Raw genomic sequence first — 24,669 nt, 5'->3', positions numbered from 1 at the left:
CTCTATCATAATCCAGAGTTTTGAGAAGATTGGAGAAACTTAATTTTTCGCCCGAAAATGAAAAAAAACGTAAGGGGTAACACTGTCGTTTTTTTTTCGGGTCGAAATTTTGAGTTTTGATATCTCAGCTCTGGAAGGGTCTAGAGCCTCCATTTTTGCACTCAGGTCAAAGTCTCACAGCCCTCTATCATAATCCAAAGTTTTGAGAAGATTGGAGAAACTTAATTTTTCGCCCGAAAATGAAAAAAAACGTAAGGGGTAACACTGTCGTTTTTTTTTTCGGGTCGAAATTTTGAATTTTGATATCTCAGCTCTGGAAGGGTCTAGAGCCTCCATTTTTGCACTCAGGTCAAAGTCTCACAGCCCTCTATCATAATCCAGAGTTTTGAGAAGATTGGAGAAACTTAATTTTTCGCCCGAAAATGAAAAAAAACGTAAGGGGTAACACTGTCGTTTTTTTTTTCGGGTCGAAATTTTGAATTTTGATATCTCAGCTCTGGAAGGGTCTAGAGCCTCCATTTTTGCACTCAGGTCAAAGTCTCACAGCCCTCTATCATAATCCAGAGTTTTGAGAAGATTGGAGGAACTTAATTTTTCGCCCTAAAATTAAAAAAAAACGTAAGGGGTAACACTGTCGGTTTTTTTTTTGGGTCGAAATTTTGAATTTTGATATCTCAGCTCTGGAAGGGTCTAGAGCCTCCATTTTTGCACTCAGGTCAAAGTGTCACAGCCCTCTATCATAATCCAGAGTTTTGAGAAGATTGGAGAAACTTAATTTTTCGCCCGAAAATGAAAAAAAACGTAAGGGGTAACACTGTCGTTTTTTTTTTCAGGTCAAAATTTTGAATTTTGATATCTCAGCTCTGGAAGAGTCTAGAGTCTCCATTTTTGCACTCAGGTCAAAGTCTCACAGCCCTCTATCATAATCCAGAGTTTTGAGAAGATTGGAGAAACTTAATTTTTCGCCCGAAAATGAAAAAAAAACGTAAGGGGTAACACTGTCGTTTTTTTTTCGGGTCGAAATTTTTGAGTTTCGATATCTCAGCTCTGGAAGGGTCTAGAGCCTCCATTTTTGCACTCAGGTCAAAGTCTCACAGCCCTCTATCATAATCCAGAGTTTTGAGAAGATTGGAGAAACTTAATTTTTCGCCCGAAAATGAAAAAAAACGTAAGGGGTAACACTGTCGTTTGTTTTTCGGGTCGAAATTTTGAGTTTCGATATCTCAGCTCTGGAAGGGTCTAGAGCCTCCATTTTTGCACTCAGGTCAAAGTCTCACAGCCCTCTATCATAATCCAGAGTTTTGAGAAGATTGGAGAAACTTAATTTTTCGCCCGAAAATGAAAAAAAACGTAAGGGGTAACACTGTCGTTTTTTTTTTCGGGTCGAAATTTTGAATTTTGATATCTCAGCTCTGGAAGGGTCTAGAGCCTCCATTTTTGCACTCAGGTCAAAGTCTCACAGCCCTCTATCATAATCCAGAGTTTTGAGAAGATTGGAGAAACTTAATTTTTCGCCCGAAAATGAAAAAAAACGTAAGGGGTAACACTGTCGTTTTTTTTTTCGGGTCGAAATTTTGAATTTTGATATCTCAGCTCTTGAAGGGTCTAGAGCCTCCATTTTTGCACTCAGGTCAAAGTCTCACAGCCCTCTATCATAATCCAGAGTTTTGAGAAGATTGGAGAAACTTAATTTTTCGCCCGATAATGAAAAAAAACGTAAGGGGTAACACTGTCGTTTTTTTTTTCGGGTCGAAATTTTGAATTTTGATATCTCAGCTCTGGAAGGGTCTAGAGCCTCCATTTTTGCACTCAGGTCAAAGTCTCACAGCCCTCTATCATAATCCAGAGTTTTGAGAAGATTGGAGAAACTTAATTTTTCGCCCGAAAATGAAAAAAAACGTAAGGGGTAACACTGTCGTTTTTTTTTCGGGTCGAAATTTTGAATTTTGATATCTCAGCTCTGGAAGGGTCTAGAGCCTCCATTTTTGCACTCAGGTCAAAGTCTCACAGCCCTCTATCATAATCCAGAGTTTTGAGAAGATTGGAGAAACTTAATTTTTCGCCCGAAAATGAAAAAAAACGTAAGGGGTAACACTGTCGTTTTTTTTTCGGGTCGAAATTTTTGAGTTTCGATATCTCAGCTCTGGAAGGGTCTAGAGCCTCCATTTTTGCACTCAGGTCAAAGTCTCACAGCCCTCTATCATAATCCAGAGTTTTGAGAAGATTGGAGAAACTTAATTTTTCGCCCGAAAATGAAAAAAAACGTAAGGGGTAACACTGTCGTTTTTTTTTCGGGTCGAAATTTTGAGTTTCGATATCTCAGCTCTGGAAGGGTCTAGAGCCTCCATTTTTGCACTCAGGTCAAAGTCTCACAGCCCTCTATCATAATCCAGAGTTTTGAGAAGATTGGAGAAACTTAATTTTTCGCCCGAAAATGAAAAAAAACGTAAGGGGTAACACTGTCGTTTTTTTTTCGGGTCGAAATTTTGAGTTTCGATATCTCAGCTCTGGAAGGGTCTAGAGCCTCCATTTTTGCACTCAGGTCAAAGTCTCACAGCCCTCTATCATAATCCAAAGTTTTGAGAAGATTGGAGAAACTTAATTTTTCGCCCGAAAATGAAAAAAAACGTAAGGGGTAACACTGTCGTTTTTTTTTTCGGGTCGAAATTTTGAATTTTGATATCTCAGCTCTGGAAGGGTCTAGAGCCTCCATTTTTGCACTCAGGTCAAAGTCTCACAGCCCTCTATCATAATCCAGAGTTTTGAGAAGATTGGAGAAACTTAATTTTTCGCCCGAAAATGAAAAAAAACGTAAGGGGTAACACTGTCGTTTTTTTTTTCGGGTCGAAATTTTGAATTTTGATATCTCAGCTCTGGAAGGGTCTAGAGCCTCCATTTTTGCACTCAGGTCAAAGTCTCACAGCCCTCTATCATAATCCAGAGTTTTGAGAAGATTGGAGGAACTTAATTTTTCGCCCTAAAATTAAAAAAAAACGTAAGGGGTAACACTGTCGGTTTTTTTTTTGGGTCGAAATTTTGAATTTTGATATCTCAGCTCTGGAAGGGTCTAGAGCCTCCATTTTTGCACTCAGGTCAAAGTGTCACAGCCCTCTATCATAATCCAGAGTTTTGAGAAGATTGGAGAAACTTAATTTTTCGCCCGAAAATGAAAAAAAACGTAAGGGGTAACACTGTCGTTTTTTTTTTCAGGTCAAAATTTTGAATTTTGATATCTCAGCTCTGGAAGAGTCTAGAGTCTCCATTTTTGCACTCAGGTCAAAGTCTCACAGCCCTCTATCATAATCCAGAGTTTTGAGAAGATTGGAGAAACTTAATTTTTCGCCCGAAAATGAAAAAAAAACGTAAGGGGTAACACTGTCGTTTTTTTTTCGGGTCGAAATTTTTGAGTTTCGATATCTCAGCTCTGGAAGGGTCTAGAGCCTCCATTTTTGCACTCAGGTCAAAGTGTCACAGCCCTCTATCATAATCCAGAGTTTTGAGAAGATTGGAGAAACTTAATTTTTCGCCCGAAAATGAAAAAAAACGTAAGGGGTAACACTGTCGTTTTTTTTTTTTCAGGTCAAAATTTTGAATTTTGATATCTCAGCTCTGGAAGAGTCTAGAGTCTCCATTTTTGCACTCAGGTCAAAGTCTCACAGCCCTCTATCATAATCCAGAGTTTTGAGAAGATTGGAGAAACTTAATTTTTCGCCCGAAAATGAAAAAAAACGTAAGGGGTAACACTGTCGTTTTTTTTTCGGGTCGAAATTTTGAATTTTGATATCTCAGCTCTGGAAGGGTCTAGAGCCTCCATTTTTGCACTCAGGTCAAAGTCTTACAGCCCTCTATCATAATCCAGAGTTTTGAGAAGATTGGAGAAACTTAATTTTTCGCCCGAAAATGAAAAAAAACGTAAGGGGTAACACTGTCGTTTTTTTTTTCGGGTCGAAATTTTGAATTTTGATATCTCAGCTCTTGAAGGGTCTAGAGCCTCCATTTTTGCACTCAGGTCAAAGTCTCACAGCCCTCTATCATAATCCAGAGTTTTGAGAAGATTGGAGAAACTTAATTTTTCGCCCGATAATGAAAAAAAACGTAAGGGGTAACACTGTCGTTTTTTTTTTCGGGTCGAAATTTTGAATTTTGATATCTCAGCTCTGGAAGGGTCTAGAGCCTCCATTTTTGCACTCAGGTCAAAGTCTCACAGCCCTCTATCATAATCCAGAGTTTTGAGAAGATTGGAGAAACTTAATTTTTCGCCCGAAAATGAAAAAAAACGTAAGGGGTAACACTGTCGTTTTTTTTTCGGGTCGAAATTTTGAATTTTGATATCTCAGCTCTGGAAGGGTCTAGAGCCTCCATTTTTGCACTCAGGTCAAAGTCTCACAGCCCTCTATCATAATCCAGAGTTTTGAGAAGATTGGAGAAACTTAATTTTTCGCCCGAAAATGAAAAAAAACGTAAGGGGTAACACTGTCGTTTTTTTTTCGGGTCGAAATTTTTGAGTTTCGATATCTCAGCTCTGGAAGGGTCTAGAGCCTCCATTTTTGCACTCAGGTCAAAGTCTCACAGCCCTCTATCATAATCCAGAGTTTTGAGAAGATTGGAGAAACTTAATTTTTCGCCCGAAAATGAAAAAAAACGTAAGGGGTAACACTGTCGTTTTTTTTTCGGGTCGAAATTTTGAGTTTCGATATCTCAGCTCTGGAAGGGTCTAGAGCCTCCATTTTTGCACTCAGGTCAAAGTCTCACAGCCCTCTATCATAATCCAGAGTTTTGAGAAGATTGGAGAAACTTAATTTTTCGCCCGAAAATGAAAAAAAACGTAAGGGGTAACACTGTCGTTTTTTTTTTCGGGTCGAAATTTTGAATTTTGATATCTCAGCTCTGGAAGGGTCTAGAGCCTCCATTTTTGCACTCAGGTCAAAGTCTCACAGCCCTCTATCATAATCCAGAGTTTTGAGAAGATTGGAGAAACTTAATTTTTCGCCCGAAAATGAAAAAAAACGTAAGGGGTAACACTGTCGTTTTTTTTTTCGGGTCGAAATTTTGAATTTTGATATCTCAGCTCTGGAAGGGTCTAGAGCCTCCATTTTTGCACTCAGGTCAAAGTGTCACAGCCCTCTATCATAATCCAGAGTTTTGAGAAGATTGGAGAAACTTAATTTTTCGCCCGAAAATGAAAAAAAACGTAAGGGGTAACACTGTCGTTTTTTTTTTTTCAGGTCAAAATTTTGAATTTTGATATCTCAGCTCTGGAAGAGTCTAGAGTCTCCATTTTTGCACTCAGGTCAAAGTCTCACAGCCCTCTATCATAATCCAGAGTTTTGAGAAGATTGGAGAAACTTAATTTTTCGCCCGAAAATGAAAAAAAACGTAAGGGGTAACACTGTCGTTTTTTTTTCGGGTCGAAATTTTGAATTTTGATATCTCAGCTCTGGAAGGGTCTAGAGCCTCCATTTTTGCACTCAGGTCAAAGTCTTACAGCCCTCTATCATAATCCAGAGTTTTGAGAAGATTGGAGAAACTTAATTTTTCGCCCGAAAATGAAAAAAAACGTAAGGGGTAACACTGTCGTTTTTTTTTTCGGGTCGAAATTTTGAATTTTGATATCTCAGCTCTTGAAGGGTCTAGAGCCTCCATTTTTGCACTCAGGTCAAAGTGTCACAGCCCTCTATCATAATCCAGAGTTTTGAGAAGATTAGAGAAACTTAATTTTTCGCCCGAAAATGAAAAAAAACGTAAGGGGTAACACTGTCGTTTTTTTTTTTCAGGTCAAAATTTTGAATGTTGATATCTCAGCTCTGGAAGAGTCTAGAGTCTCCATTTTTGCACTCAGGTCAAAGTCTCACAGCCCTCTATCATAATCCAGAGTTTTGAGAAGATTGGAGAAACTTAATTTTTCGCCCGAAAATGAAAAAAAACGTAAGGGGTAACACTGTCGTTTTTTTTTTCGGGTCGAAATTTTTGAGTTTCGATATCTCAGCTCTGGAAGGGTCTAGAGCCTCCATTTTTGCACTCAGGTCAAAGTCTCACAGCCCTCTATCATAATCCAGAGTTTTGAGAAGATTGGAGAAACTTAATTTTTCGCCCGAAAATGAAAAAAAACGTAAGGGGTAACACTGTCGTTTTTTTTTCGGGTCGAAATTTTGAGTTTCGATATCTCAGCTCTGGAAGGGTCTAGAGCCTCCATTTTTGCACTCAGGTCAAAGTCTCACAGCCCTCTATCATAATCCAGAGTTTTGAGAAGATTGGAGAAACTTAATTTTTCGCCCGAAAATGAAAAAAAACGTAAGGGGTAACACTGTCGTTTTTTTTTTCGGGTCGAAATTTTGAATTTTGATATCTCAGCTCTGGAAGGGTCTAGAGCCTCCATTTTTGCACTCAGGTCAAAGTCTCACAGCCCTCTATCATAATCCAGAGTTTTGAGAAGATTGGAGAAACTTAATTTTTCGCCCGAAAATGAAAAAAAACGTAAGGGGTAACACTGTCGGTTTTTTTTTCGGGTCGAAATTTTGAATTTTGATATCTCAGCTCTGGAAGGGTCTAGAGCCTCCATTTTTGCACTCAGGTCAAAGTCTCACAGCCCTCTATCATAATCCAGAGTTTTGAGAAGATTGGAGGAACTTAATTTTTCGCCCGAAAATTAAAAAAAAACGTAAGGGGTAACACTGTCGGGTTTTTTTTTGGGTCGAAATTTTGAATTTTGATATCTCAGCTCTGGAAGGGTCTAGAGCCTCCATTTTTGCACTCAGGTCAAAGTGTCACAGCCCTCTATCATAATCCAGAGTTTTGAGAAGATTGGAGAAACTTAATTTTTCGCCCGAAAATGAAAAAAAACGTAAGGGGTAACACTGTCGTTTTTTTTTTCAGGTCAAAATTTTGAATTTTGATATCTCAGCTCTGGAAGAGTCTAGAGTCTCCATTTTTGCACTCAGGTCAAAGTCTCACAGCCCTCTATCATAATCCAGAGTTTTGAGAAGATTGGAGAAACTTAATTTTTCGCCCGAAAATGAAAAAAAACGTAAGGGGTAACACTGTCGTTTTTTTTTCGGGTCGAAATTTTTGAGTTTCGATATCTCAGCTCTGGAAGGGTCTAGAGCCTCCATTTTTGCACTCAGGTCAAAGTCTCACAGCCCTCTATCATAATCCAGAGTTTTGAGAAGATTGGAGAAACTTAATTTTTCGCCCGAAAATGAAAAAAAACGTAAGGGGTAACACTGTCGTTTTTTTTTCGGGTCGAAATTTTGAGTTTCGATATCTCAGCTCTGGAAGGGTCTAGAGCCTCCATTTTTGCACTCAGGTCAAAGTCTCACAGCCCTCTATCATAATCCAGAGTTTTGAGAAGATTGGAGAAACTTAATTTTTCGCCCGAAAATGAAAAAAAACGTAAGGGGTAACACTGTCGGGTTTTTTTTTCGGGTCGAAATTTTGAATTTTGATATCTCAGCTCTGGAAGGGTCTAGAGCCTCCATTTTTGCACTCAGGTCAAAGTCTCACAGCCCTCTATCATAATCCAGAGTTTTGAGAAGATTGGAGAAACTTAATTTTTCGCCTGAAAATGAAAAAAAACGTAAGGGGTAACACTGTCGTTTTTTTTTTCGGGTCGAAATTTTGAATTTTGATATCTCAGCTCTGGAAGGGTCTAGAGCCTCCATTTTTGCACTCAGGTCAAAGTCTCACAGCCCTCTATCATAATCCAGAGTTTTGAGAAGATTGGAGAAACTTAATTTTTCGCCCGAAAATGAAAAAAAACGTAAGGGGTAACACTGTCGTTTTTTTTTCGGGTCGAAATTTTGAATTTTGATATCTCAGCTCTGGAAGGGTCTAGATCCTCCATTTTTGCACTCAGGTCAAAGTCTCACAGCCCTCTATCATAATCCAGAGTTTTGAGAAGATTGGAGAAACTTAATTTTTCGCCCGAAAATGAAAAAAAAGGTAAGGGGTAACACTGTCGTTTTTTTTTTTTCAGGTCAAAATTTTGAATTTTGATATCTCAGCTCTGGAAGGGTCTAGAGCCTCCATTTTTGCACTCAGGTCAAAGTCTCACAGCCCTCTATAATAATCCAGAGTTTTGAGAAGATTGGAGAAACTTAATTTTTCGCCCGAAAATGAAACAAAACGTAAGGGGTAACACTGTCGTTTTTTTTTCGGGTCGAAATTTTGAGTTTCGATATCTCAGCTCTGGAAGGGTCTAGAGCCTCCATTTTTGCACTCAGGTCAAAGTCTCACAGCCCTCTATCATAATCCAGAGTTTTGAGAAGATTGGAGAAACTTAATTTTTCGCCCGAAAATGAAAAAAAACGTAAGGGGTAACACTGTCGTTTTTTTTTTCGGGTCGAAATTTTGAATTTTGATATCTCAGCTCTGGAAGGGTCTAGAGCCTCCATTTTTGCACTCAGGTCAAAGTCTCACAGCCCTCTATCATAATCCAGAGTTTTGAGAAGATTGGAGAAACTTAATTTTTCGCCCGAAAATGAAAAAAAACGTAAGGGGTAACACTGTCGTTTTTTTTTCGGGTCGAAATTTTGAATTTTGATATCTCAGCTCTGGAAGGGTCTAGAGCCTCCATTTTTGCACTCAGGTCAAAGTCTCACAGCCCTCTATCATAATCCAGAGTTTTGAGAAGATCGGAGAAACTTAATTTTTCGCCCGAAAATGAAAAAAAACGTAAGGGGTAACACTGTCGTTTTTTTTTTTTGGTCGAAATTTTGAGTTTCGATATCTCAGCTCTGGAAGGGTCTAGAGCCTCCATTTTTGCACTCAGGTCAAAGTCTGACAGCCCTCTATCATAATCCAGAGTTTTGAGAAGATTGGAGAAACTTAATTTTTCGCCCGAAAATAAAAAAAACGTAAGGGGTAACACTGTCGTTTTTTTTTTCGGGTCGAAATTTTGAATTTTGATATCTCAGCTCTGGAAGGGTCTAGAGCCTCCATTTTTGCACTCAGGTCAAAGTCTCACAGCCCTCTATCATAATCCAGAGTTTTGAGAAGATTGGAGAAACTTAATTTTTCGCCCGAAAATGAAAAAAAACGTAAGGGGTAACACTGTCGTTTTTTTTTTCGGGTCGAAATTTTGAATTTTGATATCTCAGCTCTGGAAGGGTCTAGAGCCTCCATTTTTGCACTCAGGTCAAAGTCTCACAGCCCTCTATCATAATCCAGAGTTTTGAGAAGATTGGAGAAACTTAATTTTTCGCCCGAAAATGAAAAAAAGGTAAGGGGTAACACTGTCGTTTTTTTTTCGGGTCGAAATTTTGAATTTTGATATCTCAGCTCTGGAAGGGTCTAGAGCCTCCATTTTTGCACTCAGGTCAAAGTCTCACAGCCTTCTATCATAATCCAGAGTTTTGAGAAGATTGGAGAAACTTAATTTTTCGCCCGAAAATGAAAAAAAAAAGGTAAGGGGTAACACTGTCGTTTTTTTTCGGGTCGAAATTTTGAATTTTGATATCTCAGCTCTGGAAGGGTCTAGAGCCTCCATTTTTGCACTCAGGTCAAAGTCTCACAGCCTTCTATCATAATCCAGAGTTTTGAGAAGATTGGAGAAACTTAATTTTTCGCCCGAAAATGAAAAAAAACGTAAGGGGTAACACTGTCGTTTTTTTTTTCGGGTCGAAATTTTGAATTTTGATATCTCAGCTCTGGAAGGGTCTAGAGCCTCCATTTTTGCACTCAGGTCAAAGTCTCACAGCCCTCTATCATAATCCAGAGTTTTGAGAAGATTGGAGAAACTTAATTTTTCGCCCGAAAATGAAAAAAAACGAAAGGGGTAACACTGTCGTTTTTTTTTTCAGGTCAAAATATTGAATTTTGATATCTCAGCTCTGGAAGGGTCTAGAGCCTCCATTTTTGCACTCAGGTCAAAGTCTCACAGCCTTCTATCATAATCCAGAGTTTTGAGAAGATTGGAGAAACTTAATTTTTCGCCCGAAAATGAAAAAAAACGTAAGGGGTAACACTGTCTTTTTTTTTCGGGTCGAAATTTTGAATTTTGATATCTCAGCTCTGGAAGGGTCTAGAGCCTCCATTTTTGCACTCAGGTCATAGTCTCACAGCCCTCTATCATAATCCAGAGTTTTGAGAAGATTGGAGAAACTTAATTTTTTGCCCGAAAATGAAAAAAAACGAAAGGGGTAACACTGTCGTTTTTTTTTTCAGGTCAAAATATTGAATTTTGATATCTCAGCTCTGGAAGGGTCTAGAGCCTCCATTTTTGCACTCAGGTCAAAGTCTCACAGCCTTCTATCATAATCCAGAGTTTTGAGAAGATTGGAGAAACTTAATTTTTCGCCCGAAAATGAAAAAAAACGTAAGGGGTAACACTGTCGTTTTTTTTTCGGGTCGAAATTTTGAATTTTGATATCTCAGCTCTGGAAGGGTCTAGAGCCTCCATTTTTGCACTCAGGTCAAAGTCTTACAGCCCTCTATCATAATCCAGAGTTTTGAGAAGATTGGAGAAACTTAATTTTTCGCCCGAAAATGAAAAAAAACGAAAGGGGTAACACTGTCGTTTTTTTTTCGGGTCGAAATTTTGAATTTTGATATCTCAGCTCTGGAAGGGTCTAGAGCCTCCATTTTTGCACTCAGGTCAAAGTCTCACAGCCCTCTATCATAATCCAGAGTTTTGAGAAGATTGGAGAAACTTAATTTTTTGCCCGAAAATGAAAAAAAACGTAAGGGGTAACACTGTCGTTTTTTTTTTCGGGTCGAAATTTTGAATTTTGATGTCTCAGCTCTGGAAGGGTCTAGAGCCTCCATTTTTGCACTCAGGTCAAAGTCTCACAGCCCTCTATCATAATCCAAAGTTTTGAGAAGATTGGAGAAACTTAATTTTTTGCCCGAAAATGAAAAAAAACGTAAGGGGTAACACTGTCGTTTTTTTTTCGGGTCGAAATTTTGAATTTTGATATCTCAGCTCTGGAAGGGTCTAGAGCCTCCATTTTTGCACTCAGGTCAAAGTCTCACAGCCCTCTATCATAATCCAGAGTTTTGAGAAGATTGGAGAAACTTAATTTTTCGCCCGAAAATGAAAAAAAACGTAAGGGGTAACACTGTCGTTTTTTTTTTCAGGTCAAAATTTTAAATTTTGATGTCTCAGCTCTGGAAGGGTCTAGAGCCTCCATTTTTGCACTCAGGTCAAAGTCTCACAGCCCTCTATCATAATCCAGAGTTTTGAGAAGATTGGAGAAACTTAATTTTTCACCCGAAAATGAAAAAAAACGTAAGGGGTAACACTGTCGTTTTTTTTCGGGTCGAAATTTTAAATTTTGATGTCTCAGCTCTGGAAGGGTCTAGAGCCTCCATTTTTGCACTCAGGTCAAAGTCTCACAGCCTTCTATCATAATCCAGAGTTTTGAGAAGATTGGAGAAACTTAATTTTTCGCCCGAAAATGAAAAAAAACGTAAGGGGTAACACTGTCGTTTTTTTTTTCGGGTCGAAATTTTGAATTTTGATATCTCAGCTCTGGAAGGGTCTAGAGTCTCCATTTTTGCACTCAGGTCAAAGTCTCACAGCCCTCTATCATAATCCAGAGTTTTGAGAAGATTGGAGAAACTTAATTTTTTGCCCGAAAATGAAAAAAAACGTAAGGGGTAACACTGTCGTTTTTTTTCGGGTCGAAATTTTGAATTTTGATATCTCAGCTCTGGAAGAGTCTAGAGTCTCCATTTTTGCACTCAGGTCAAAGTCTCACAGCCCTCTATCATAATCCAGAGTTTTGAGAAGATTGGAGAAACTTAATTTTTCGCCTGAAAATGAAAAAAAACGTAAGGGGTAACACTGTCGTTTTTTTTTCGGGTCGAAATTTTAAATTTTGATGTCTCAGCTCTGGAAGGGTCTAGAGCCTCCATTTTTGCACTCAGGTCAAAGTCTCACAGCCCTCTATCATAATCCAGAGTTTTGTGAAGATTGGAGAAACTTAATTTTTCGCCCGAAAATGAAAAAAAACGTAAGGGGTAACACTGTCGTTTTTTTTTCGGGTCGAAATTTTGAGTTTCGATATCTCAGCTCTGGAAGGGTCTAGAGCCTCCATTTTTGCACTCAGGTCAAAGTCTCACAGCCCTCTATCATAATCCAGAGTTTTGAGAAGATTGGAGAAACTTAATTTTTTGCCCGAAAATGAAAAAAAAACGTAAGGGGTAACACTGTCGTTTTTTTTTCGGGTCGAAATTTTGAATTTTGATATCTCAACTCTGGAAGGGTCTAGAGCCTCCATTTTTGCACTCAGGTCAAAGTCTTACAGCCCTCTATCATAATCCAGAGTTTTGAGAAGATTGGAGAAACTTAATTTTTCGCCCGAAAATGAAAAAAAACGAAAGGGGTAACACTGTCGTTTTTTTTTCGGGTCGAAATTTTGAATTTTGATATCTCAGCTCTGGAAGGGTCTAGAGCCTCCATTTTTGCACTCAGGTCAAAGTCTCACAGCCCTCTATCATAATCCAGAGTTTTGAGAAGATTGGAGAAACTTAATTTTTCGCCCGAAAATGAAAAAAAAGGTAAGGGGTAACACTGTCGTTTTTTTTTCGGGTCGAAATTTTGAATTTTGATATCTCAGCTCTGGAAGGGTCTAGAGCCTCCATTTTTGCACTCAGGTCAAAGTCTCACAGCCTTCTATCATAATCCAGAGTTTTGAGAAGATTGGAGAAACTTAATTTTTCGCCCGAAAATGAAAAAAAACGTAAGGGGTAACACTGTCGTTTTTTTTCGGGTCGAAATTTTGAATTTTGATATCTCAGCTCTGGAAGGGTCTAGAGCCTCCCTTTTTGCACTCAGGTCAAAGTCTTACAGCCCTCTATCATAATCCAGAGTTTTGAGAAGATTGGAGAAACTTAATTTTTCGCCCGAAAATGAAAAAAAACGAAAGGGGTACCACTGTCGTTTTTTTTTTCAGGTCAAAATTTTGAATTTTGATATCTCAGCTCTGGAAGAGTCTAGAGTCTCCATTTTTGCACTCAGGTCAAAGTCTCACAGCCCTCTATCATAATCCAGAGTTTTGAGAAGATTGGAGAAACTTAATTTTTCGCCCGAAAATGAAAAAAAACGTAAGGGGTAACACTGTCGTTTTTTTTTCGGGTCGAAATTTTGAATTTCGATATCTCAGCTCTGGAAGGGTCTAGAGCCTCCATTTTTGCACTCAGGTCAAAGTCTCACAGCCCTCTATCATAATCCAGAGTTTTGAGAAGATTGGAGAAACTTAATTTTTCGCCCGAAAATGAAAAAAAACGTAAGGGGTAACACTGTCGTTTTTTTTTTCGGGTCGAAATTTTGAGTTTCGATATCTCAGCTCTGGAAGGGTCTAGAGCCTCCATTTTTGCACTCAGGTCAAAGTCTCACAGCCCTCTATCATAATCCAGAGTTTTGAGAAGATTGGAGAAACTTAATTTTTCGCCCGAAAATGAAAAAAAACGTAAGGGGTAACACTGTCGTTTTTTTTTCGGGTCGAAATTTTGAATTTTGATATCTCAGCTCTGGAAGGGTCTAGAGCCTCCATTTTTGCACTCAGGTCAAAGTCTCACAGCCCTCTATCATAATCCAGAGTTTTGAGAAGATTGGAGAAACTTAATTTTTTGCCCGAAAATGAAAAAAAACGTAAGGGGTAACACTGTCGTTTTTTTTTTCGGGTCGAAATTTTGAATTTTGATGTCTCAGCTCTGGAAGGGTCTAGAGCCTCCATTTTTGCACTCAGGTCAAAGTCTCACAGCCCTCTATCATAATCCAAAGTTTTGAGAAGATTGGAGAAACTTAATTTTTTGCCCGAAAATGAAAAAAAACGTAAGGGGTAACACTGTCGTTTTTTTTTCGGGTCGAAATTTTGAATTTTGATATCTCAGCTCTGGAAGGGTCTAGAGCCTCCATTTTTGCACTCAGGTCAAAGTCTCACAGCCCTCTATCATAATCCAGAGTTTTGAGAAGATTGGAGAAACTTAATTTTTCGCCCGAAAATGAAAAAAAACGTAAGGGGTAACACTGTCGTTTTTTTTTTCAGGTCAAAATTTTAAATTTTGATGTCTCAGCTCTGGAAGGGTCTAGAGCCTCCATTTTTGCACTCAGGTCAAAGTCTCACAGCCCTCTATCATAATCCAGAGTTTTGAGAAGATTGGAGAAACTTAATTTTTCACCCGAAAATGAAAAAAAACGTAAGGGGTAACACTGTCGTTTTTTTTCGGGTCGAAATTTTAAATTTTGATGTCTCAGCTCTGGAAGGGTCTAGAGCCTCCATTTTTGCACTCAGGTCAAAGTCTCACAGCCTTCTATCATAATCCAGAGTTTTGAGAAGATTGGAGAAACTTAATTTTTCGCCCGAAAATGAAAAAAAACGTAAGGGGTAACACTGTCGTTTTTTTTTTCGGGTCGAAATTTTGAATTTTGATATCTCAGCTCTGGAAGGGTCTAGAGTCTCCATTTTTGCACTCAGGTCAAAGTCTCACAGCCCTCTATCATAATCCAGAGTTTTGAGAAGATTGGAGAAACTTAATTTTTTGCCCGAAAATGAAAAAAAACGTAAGGGGTAACACTGTCGTTTTTTTTCGGGTCGAAATTTTGAATTTTGATATCTCAGCTCTGGAAGAGTCTAGAGTCTCCATTTTTGCACTCAGGTCAAAGTCTCACAGCCCTCTATCATAATCCAGAGTTTTGAGAAGATTGGAGAAACTTAATTTTTCGCCTGAAAATGAAAAAAAACGTAAGGGGTAACACTGTCGTTTTTTTTTCGGGTCGAAATTTTAAATTTTGATGTCTCAGCTCTGGAAGGGTCTAGAGCCTCCATTTTTGCACTCAGGTCAAAGTCTCACAGCCCTCTATCATAATCCAGAGTTTTGTGAAGATTGGAGAAACTTAATTTTTCGCCCGAAAATGAAAAAAAACGTAAGGGGTAACACTGTCGTTTTTTTTTCGGGTCGAAATTTTGAGTTTCGATATCTCAGCTCTGGAAGGGTCTAGAGCCTCCATTTTTGCACTCAGGTCAAAGTCTCACAGCCCTCTATCATAATCCAGAGTTTTGAGAAGATTGGAGAAACTTAATTTTTTGCCCGAAAATGAAAAAAAAACGTAAGGGGTAACACTGTCGTTTTTTTTTCGGGTCGAAATTTTGAATTTTGATATCTCAGCTCTGGAAGGGTCTAGATCCTCCATTTTTGCACTCAGGTCAAAGTCTCACAGCCTTCTATCAGAATCCAGAGTTTTGAGAAGATTGGAGAAACTTAATTTTTTGCCCGAAAATGAAAAAAAAACGTAAGGGGTAACACTGTCGTTTTTTTTTCGGGTCGAAATTTTGAATTTTGATATCTCAGCTCTGGAAGGGTCTAGATCCTCCATTTTTGCACTCAGGTCAAAGTCTCACAGCCCTCTATCAGAATCCAGAGTTTTGAGAAGATTGGAGAAACTTAATTTTTCGCCCGAAAATGAAAAAAAACGTAAGGGGTAACACTGTCGTTTTTTTTTCGGGTCGAAAATTTGAATTTTGATATCTCAGCTCTGGAAGGGTCTAGAGCCTCCATTTTTGCACTCAGGTCAAAGTCTCACAGCCTTCTATCATAATCCAGAGTTTTGAGAAGATTGGAGAAACTTAATTTTTCGCCCGAAAATGAAAAAAAACGTAAGGGGTAACACTGTCGTTTTTTTTTTTCGGGTCGAAATTTTGAATTTTGATATCTCAGCTCTGGAAGGGTCTAGAGCCTCCATTTTTGCACTCAGGTCAAAGTCTCACAGCCCTCTATCATAATCCAGAGTTTTGAGAAGATTGGAGAAACTTAATTTTTCGCCCGAAAATGAAAAAAAACGTAAGGGGTAACACTGTCGTTTTTTTTTCGGGTCGAAATTTTTGAGTTTCGATATCTCAGCTCTGGAAGGGTCTAGAGCCTCCATTTTTGCACTCAGGTCAAAGTCTCACAGCCCTCTATCATAATCCAGAGTTTTGAGAAGATTGGAGAAACTTAATTTTTCGCCCGAAAATGAAAAAAAACGTAAGGGGTAACACTGTCGTTTTTTTTTCGGGTCGAAATTTTGAGTTTCGATATCTCAGCTCTGGAAGGGTCTAGAGCCTCCATTTTTGCACTCAGGTCAAAGTCTCACAGCCCTCTATCATAATCCAGAGTTTTGAGAAGATTGGAGAAACTTAATTTTTCGCCCGAAAATGAAAAAAAACGTAAGGGGTAACACTGTCGTTTTTTTTTTCGGGTCGAAATTTTGAATTTTGATATCTCAGCTCTGGAAGGGTCTAGAGCCTCCATTTTTGCACTCAGGTCAAAGTCTCACAGCCCTCTATCATAATCCAGAGTTTTGAGAAGATTGGAGAAACTTAATTTTTCGCCCGAAAATGAAAAAAAACGTAAGGGGTAACACTGTCGTTTTTTTTTTCGGGTCGAAATTTTGAATTTTGATATCTCAGCTCTGGAAGGGTCTAGAGCCTCCATTTTTGCACTCAGGTCAAAGTCTCACAGCCCTCTATCATAATCCAGAGTTTTGAGAAGATTGGAGAAACTTAATTTTTCGCCCGAAAATGAAAAAAAACGTAAGGGGTAACACTGTCGTTTTTTTTTTCGGGTCGAAATTTTGAATTTTGATATCTCAGCTCTGGAAGGGTCTAGAGCCTCCATTTTTGCACTCAGGTCAAAGTGTCACAGCCCTCTATCATAATCCAGAGTTTTGAGAAGATTGGAGAAACTTAATTTTTCGCCCGAAAATGAAAAAAAAACGTAAGGGGTAACACTGTCGTTTTTTTTTCGGGTCGAAATTTTGAATTTTGATATCTCAGCTCTGGAAGGGTCTAGAGCCTCCATTTTTGCACTCAGGTCAAAGTCTCACAGCCTTCTATCATAATCCAAAATTTTGAGAAGATTGGAGAAACTTAATTTTTCGCCCGAAAATGAAAAAAAACGTAAGGGGTAACACTGTCGTTTTTTTTTTTCGGGTCGAAATTTTGAATTTTGATATCTCAGCTCTGGAAGGGTCTAGAGCCTCCATTTTTGCACTCAGGTCATAGTCTCACAGCCCTCTATCATAATCCAGAGTTTTGAGAAGATTGGAGAAACTTAATTTTTTGCCCGAAAATGAAAAAAAACGTAAGGGGTAACACTGTCGTTTTTTTTTTGGGTCGAAATTTTGAATTTTGATATCTCAGCTCTGGAAGGGTCTAGAGCCTCCATTTTTGCACTCAGGTCAAAGTCTTACAGCCCTCTATCATAATCCAGAGTTTTGAGAAGATTGGAGAAACTTAATTTTTCGCCCGAAAATGAAAAAAAACGAAAGGGGTAACACTGTCGTTTTTTTTTCGGGTCGAAATTTTGAATTTTGATATCTCAGCTCTGGAAGGGTCTAGAGCCTCCATTTTTGCACTCAGGTCAAAGTCTCACAGCCCTCTATCATAATCCAGAGTTTTGAGAAGATTGGAGAAACTTAATTTTTCGCCCGAAAATGAAAAAAAACGTAAGGGGTAACACTGTCGTTTTTTTTTTCGGGTCGAAATTTTGAATTTTGATATCTCAGCTCTGGAAGGGTCTAGAGCCTCCATTTTTGCACTCAGGTCAAAGTCTTACAGCCCTCTATCATAATCCAGAGTTTTGAGAAGATTGGAGAAACTTAATTTTTCGCCCGAAAATGAAAAAAAACGAAAGGGGTAACACTGTCGTTTTTTTTTCGGGTCGAAATTTTGAATTTTGATATCTCAGCTCTGGAAGGGTCTAGAGCCTCCATTTTTGCACTCAGGTCAAAGTCTCACAGCCCTCTATCATAATCCAGAGTTTTGAGAAGATTGGAGGAACTTAATTTTTCGCCCGAAAATTTAAAAAAAACGTAAGGGGTAACACTGTCGGTTTTTTTTTTGGGTCGAAATTTTGAATTTTGATATCTCAGCTCTGGAAGGGTCTAGAGCCTCCATTTTTGCACTCAGGTCAAAGTGTCACAGCCCTCTATCATAATCCAGAGTTTTGAGAAGATTGGAGAAACTTAATTTTTCGCCCGAAAATGAAAAAAAACGTAAGGGGTAACACTGTCGTTTTTTTTTTTCAGGTCAAAATTTTGAATGTTGATATCTCAGCTCTGGAAGAGTCTAGAGTCTCCATTTTTGCACTCAGGTCAAAGTCTCACAGCCCTCTATCATAATCCAGAGTTTTGAGAAGATTGGAGAAACTTAATTTTTCGCCCGAAAATGAAAAAAAACGTAAGGGGTAACACTGTCGTTTTTTTTTTCGGGTCGAAATTTTTGAGTTTCGATATCTCAGCTCTGGAAGGGTCTAGAGCCTCCATTTTTGCACTCAGGTCAAAGTCTCACAGCCCTCTATCATAATCCAGAGTTTTGAGAAGATTGGAGAAACTTAATTTTTCGCCCGAAAATGAAAAAAAACGTAAGGGGTAACACTGTCGTTTTTTTTTCGGGTCGAAATTTTGAGTTTTGATATCTCAGCTCTGGAAGGGTCTAGAGCCTCCATTTTTGCACTCAGGTCAAAGTCTCACAGCCCTCTATCATAATCCAAAGTTTTGAGAAGATTGGAGAAACTTAATTTTTCGCCCGAAAATGAAAAAAAACGTAAGGGGTAACACTGTCGTTTTTTTTTTCGGGTCGAAATTTTGAATTTTGATATCTCAGCTCTGGAAGGGTCTAGAGCCTCCATTTTTGCACTCAGGTCAAAGTCTCACAGCCCTCTATCATAATCCAGAGTTTTGAGAAGATTGGAGAAACTTAATTTTTCGCCCGAAAATGAAAAAAAACGTAAGGGGTAACACTGTCGTTTTTTTTTTCGGGTCGAAATTTTGAATTTTGATATCTCAGCTCTGGAAGGGTCTAGAGCCTCCATTTTTGCACTCAGGTCAAAGTCTCACAGCCCTCTATCATAATCCAGAGTTTTGAGAAGATTGGAGGAACTTAATTTTTCGCCCTAAAATTAAAAAAAAACGTAAGGGGTAACACTGTCGGTTTTTTTTTTGGGTCGAAATTTTGAATTTTGATATCTCAGCTCTGGAAGGGTCTAGAGCCTCCATTTTTGCACTCAGGTCAAAGTGTCACAGCCCTCTATCATAATCCAGAGTTTTGAGAAGATTGGAGAAACTTAATTTTTCGCCCGAAAATGAAAAAAAACGTAAGGGGTAACACTGTCGTTTTTTTTTTCAGGTCAAAATTTTGAATTTTGATATCTCAGCTCTGGAAGAGTCTAGAGTCTCCATTTTTGCACTCAGGTCAAAGTCTCACAGCCCTCTATCATAATCCAGAGTTTTGAGAAGATTGGAGAAACTTAATTTTTCGCCCGAAAATGAAAAAAAAACGTAAGGGGTAACACTGTCGTTTTTTTTTCGGGTCGAAATTTTTGAGTTTCGATATCTCAGCTCTGGAAGGGTCTAGAGCCTCCATTTTTGCACTCAGGTCAAAGTCTCACAGCCCTCTATCATAATCCAGAGTTTTGAGAAGATTGGAGAAACTTAATTTTTCGCCCGAAAATGAAAAAAAACGTAAGGGGTAACACTGTCGTTTGTTTTTCGGGTCGAAATTTTGAGTTTCGATATCTCAGCTCTGGAAGGGTCTAGAGCCTCCATTTTTGCACTCAGGTCAAAGTCTCACAGCCCTCTATCATAATCCAGAGTTTTGAGAAGATTGGAGAAACTTAATTTTTCGCCCGAAAATGAAAAAAAACGTAAGGGGTAACACTGTCGTTTTTTTTTTCGGGTCGAAATTTTGAATTTTGATATCTCAGCTCTGGAAGGGTCTAGAGCCTCCATTTTTGCACTCAGGTCAAAGTCTCACAGCCCTCTATCATAATCCAGAGTTTTGAGAAGATTGGAGAAACTTAATTTTTCGCCCGAAAATGAAAAAAAACGTAAGGGGTAACACTGTCGTTTTTTTTTTCGGGTCGAAATTTTGAATTTTGATATCTCAGCTCTTGAAGGGTCTAGAGCCTCCATTTTTGCACTCAGGTCAAAGTCTCACAGCCCTCTATCATAATCCAGAGTTTTGAGAAGATTGGAGAAACTTAATTTTTCGCCCGATAATGAAAAAAAACGTAAGGGGTAACACTGTCGTTTTTTTTTTCGGGTCGAAATTTTGAATTTTGATATCTCAGCTCTGGAAGGGTCTAGAGCCTCCATTTTTGCACTCAGGTCAAAGTCTCACAGCCCTCTATCATAATCCAGAGTTTTGAGAAGATTGGAGAAACTTAATTTTTCGCCCGAAAATGAAAAAAAACGTAAGGGGTAACACTGTCGTTTTTTTTTCGGGTCGAAATTTTGAATTTTGATATCTCAGCTCTGGAAGGGTCTAGAGCCTCCATTTTTGCACTCAGGTCAAAGTCTCACAGCCCTCTATCATAATCCAGAGTTTTGAGAAGATTGGAGAAACTTAATTTTTCGCCCGAAAATGAAAAAAAACGTAAGGGGTAACACTGTCGTTTTTTTTTCGGGTCGAAATTTTTGAGTTTCGATATCTCAGCTCTGGAAGGGTCTAGAGCCTCCATTTTTGCACTCAGGTCAAAGTCTCACAGCCCTCTATCATAATCCAGAGTTTTGAGAAGATTGGAGAAACTTAATTTTTCGCCCGAAAATGAAAAAAAACGTAAGGGGTAACACTGTCGTTTTTTTTTCGGGTCGAAATTTTGAGTTTCGATATCTCAGCTCTGGAAGGGTCTAGAGCCTCCATTTTTGCACTCAGGTCAAAGTCTCACAGCCCTCTATCATAATCCAGAGTTTTGAGAAGATTGGAGAAACTTAATTTTTCGCCCGAAAATGAAAAAAAACGTAAGGGGTAACACTGTCGTTTTTTTTTCGGGTCGAAATTTTGAGTTTCGATATCTCAGCTCTGGAAGGGTCTAGAGCCTCCATTTTTGCACTCAGGTCAAAGTCTCACAGCCCTCTATCATAATCCAAAGTTTTGAGAAGATTGGAGAAACTTAATTTTTCGCCCGAAAATGAAAAAAAACGTAAGGGGTAACACTGTCGTTTTTTTTTTCGGGTCGAAATTTTGAATTTTGATATCTCAGCTCTGGAAGGGTCTAGAGCCTCCATTTTTGCACTCAGGTCAAAGTCTCACAGCCCTCTATCATAATCCAGAGTTTTGAGAAGATTGGAGAAACTTAATTTTTCGCCCGAAAATGAAAAAAAACGTAAGGGGTAACACTGTCGTTTTTTTTTTCGGGTCGAAATTTTGAATTTTGATATCTCAGCTCTGGAAGGGTCTAGAGCCTCCATTTTTGCACTCAGGTCAAAGTCTCACAGCCCTCTATCATAATCCAGAGTTTTGAGAAGATTGGAGGAACTTAATTTTTCGCCCTAAAATTAAAAAAAAACGTAAGGGGTAACACTGTCGGTTTTTTTTTTGGGTCGAAATTTTGAATTTTGATATCTCAGCTCTGGAAGGGTCTAGAGCCTCCATTTTTGCACTCAGGTCAAAGTGTCACAGCCCTCTATCATAATCCAGAGTTTTGAGAAGATTGGAGAAACTTAATTTTTCGCCCGAAAATGAAAAAAAACGTAAGGGGTAACACTGTCGTTTTTTTTTTCAGGTCAAAATTTTGAATTTTGATATCTCAGCTCTGGAAGAGTCTAGAGTCTCCATTTTTGCACTCAGGTCAAAGTCTCACAGCCCTCTATCATAATCCAGAGTTTTGAGAAGATTGGAGAAACTTAATTTTTCGCCCGAAAATGAAAAAAAAACGTAAGGGGTAACACTGTCGTTTTTTTTTCGGGTCGAAATTTTTGAGTTTCGATATCTCAGCTCTGGAAGGGTCTAGAGCCTCCATTTTTGCACTCAGGTCAAAGTCTCACAGCCCTCTATCATAATCCAGAGTTTTGAGAAGATTGGAGAAACTTAATTTTTCGCCCGAAAATGAAAAAAAACGTAAGGGGTAACACTGTCGTTTGTTTTTCGGGTCGAAATTTTGAGTTTCGATATCTCAGCTCTGGAAGGGTCTAGAGCCTCCATTTTTGCACTCAGGTCAAAGTCTCACAGCCCTCTATCATAATCCAGAGTTTTGAGAAGATTGGAGAAACTTAATTTTTCGCCCGAAAATGAAAAAAAACGTAAGGGGTAACACTGTCGTTTTTTTTTTCGGGTCGAAATTTTGAATTTTGATATCTCAGCTCTGGAAGGGTCTAGAGCCTCCATTTTTGCACTCAGGTCAAAGTCTCACAGCCCTCTATCATAATCCAGAGTTTTGAGAAGATTGGAGAAACTTAATTTTTCGCCCGAAAATGAAAAAAAACGTAAGGGGTAACACTGTCGTTTTTTTTTTCGGGTCGAAATTTTGAATTTTGATATCTCAGCTCTTGAAGGGTCTAGAGCCTCCATTTTTGCACTCAGGTCAAAGTCTCACAGCCCTCTATCATAATCCAGAGTTTTGAGAAGATTGGAGAAACTTAATTTTTCGCCCGATAATGAAAAAAAACGTAAGGGGTAACACTGTCGTTTTTTTTTTCGGGTCGAAATTTTGAATTTTGATATCTCAGCTCTGGAAGGGTCTAGAGCCTCCATTTTTGCACTCAGGTCAAAGTCTCACAGCCCTCTATCATAATCCAGAGTTTTGAGAAGATTGGAGAAACTTAATTTTTCGCCCGAAAATGAAAAAAAACGTAAGGGGTAACACTGTCGTTTTTTTTTCGGGTCGAAATTTTGAATTTTGATATCTCAGCTCTGGAAGGGTCTAGAGCCTCCATTTTTGCACTCAGGTCAAAGTCTCACAGCCCTCTATCATAATCCAGAGTTTTGAGAAGATTGGAGAAACTTAATTTTTCGCCCGAAAATGAAAAAAAACGTAAGGGGTAACACTGTCGTTTTTTTTTCGGGTCGAAATTTTTGAGTTTCGATATCTCAGCTCTGGAAGGGTCTAGAGCCTCCATTTTTGCACTCAGGTCAAAGTCTCACAGCCCTCTATCATAATCCAGAGTTTTGAGAAGATTGGAGAAACTTAATTTTTCGCCCGAAAATGAAAAAAAACGTAAGGGGTAACACTGTCGTTTTTTTTTCGGGTCGAAATTTTGAGTTTCGATATCTCAGCTCTGGAAGGGTCTAGAGCCTCCATTTTTGCACTCAGGTCAAAGTCTCACAGCCCTCTATCATAATCCAGAGTTTTGAGAAGATTGGAGAAACTTAATTTTTCGCCCGAAAATGAAAAAAAACGTAAGGGGTAACACTGTCGTTTTTTTTTTCGGGTCGAAATTTTGAATTTTGATATCTCAGCTCTGGAAGGGTCTAGAGCCTCCATTTTTGCACTCAGGTCAAAGTCTCACAGCCCTCTATCATAATCCAGAGTTTTGAGAAGATTGGAGAAACTTAATTTTTCGCCCGAAAATGAAAAAAAACGTAAGGGGTAACACTGTCGTTTTTTTTTTCGGGTCGAAATTTTGAATTTTGATATCTCAGCTCTGGAAGGGTCTAGAGCCTCCATTTTTGCACTCAGGTCAAAGTCTCACAGCCCTCTATCATAATCCAGAGTTTTGAGAAGATTGGAGAAACTTAATTTTTCGCCCGAAAATGAAAAAAAACGTAAGGGGTAACACTGTCGGTTTTTTTTTTGGGTCGAAATTTTGAATTTTGATATCTCAGCTCTGGAAGGGTCTAGAGCCTCCATTTTTGCACTCAGGTCAAAGTGTCACAGCCCTCTATCATAATCCAGAGTTATGAGAAGATTGGAGAAACTTAATTTTTCGCCCGAAAATGAAAAAAAACGTAAGGGGTAACACTGTCGTTTTTTTTTTTTCAGGTCAAAATTTTGAATTTTGATATCTCAGCTCTGGAAGAGTCTAGAGTCTCCATTTTTGCACTCAGGTCAAAGTCTCACAGCCCTCTATCATAATCCAGAGTTTTGAGAAGATTGGAGAAACTTAATTTTTCGCCCGAAAATGAAAAAAAACGTAAGGGGTAACACTGTCGTTTTTTTTTCGGGTCGAAATTTTGAATTTTGATATCTCAGCTCTGGAAGGGTCTAGAGCCTCCATTTTTGCACTCAGGTCAAAGTCTTACAGCCCTCTATCATAATCCAGAGTTTTGAGAAGATTGGAGAAACTTAATTTTTCGCCCGAAAATGAAAAAAAACGAAAGGGGTAACACTGTCGTTTTTTTTTCGGGTCGAAATTTTGAATTTTGATATCTCAGCTCTGGAAGGGTCTAGAGCCTCCATTTTTGCACTCAGGTCAAAGTCTCACAGCCCTCTATCATAATCCAGAGTTTTGAGAAGATTGGAGGAACTTAATTTTTCGCCCGAAAATTAAAAAAAAACGTAAGGGGTAAAACTGTCGGTTTTTTTTTTGGGTCGAAATTTTGAATTTTTATATCTCAGCTCTGGAAGGGTCTAGAGCCTCCATTTTTGCACTCAGGTCAAAGTGTCACAGCCCTCTATCATAATCCAGAGTTTTGAGAAGATTAGAGAAACTTAATTTTTCGCCCGAAAATGAAAAAAAACGTAAGGGGTAACACTGTCGTTTTTTTTTTTCAGGTCAAAATTTTGAATGTTGATATCTCAGCTCTGGAAGAGTCTAGAGTCTCCATTTTTGCACTCAGGTCAAAGTCTCACAGCCCTCTATCATAATCCAGAGTTTTGAGAAGATTGGAGAAACTTAATTTTTCGCCCGAAAATGAAAAAAAACGTAAGGGGTAACACTGTCGTTTTTTTTTTCGGGTCGAAATTTTTGAGTTTCGATATCTCAGCTCTGGAAGGGTCTAGAGCCTCCATTTTTGCACTCAGGTCAAAGTC

This window comes from Pimephales promelas, chromosome 25 (genome assembly GCF_988280905.1).
Source record: "Pimephales promelas chromosome 25, fPimPro1.hap1.1, whole genome shotgun sequence".
Lineage (NCBI taxonomy): Eukaryota > Metazoa > Chordata > Actinopteri > Cypriniformes > Leuciscidae > Pimephales > Pimephales promelas.
The sequence above is the reverse complement of the archived record's forward strand: the minus strand, read 5'-3'. Positions refer to the sequence as shown.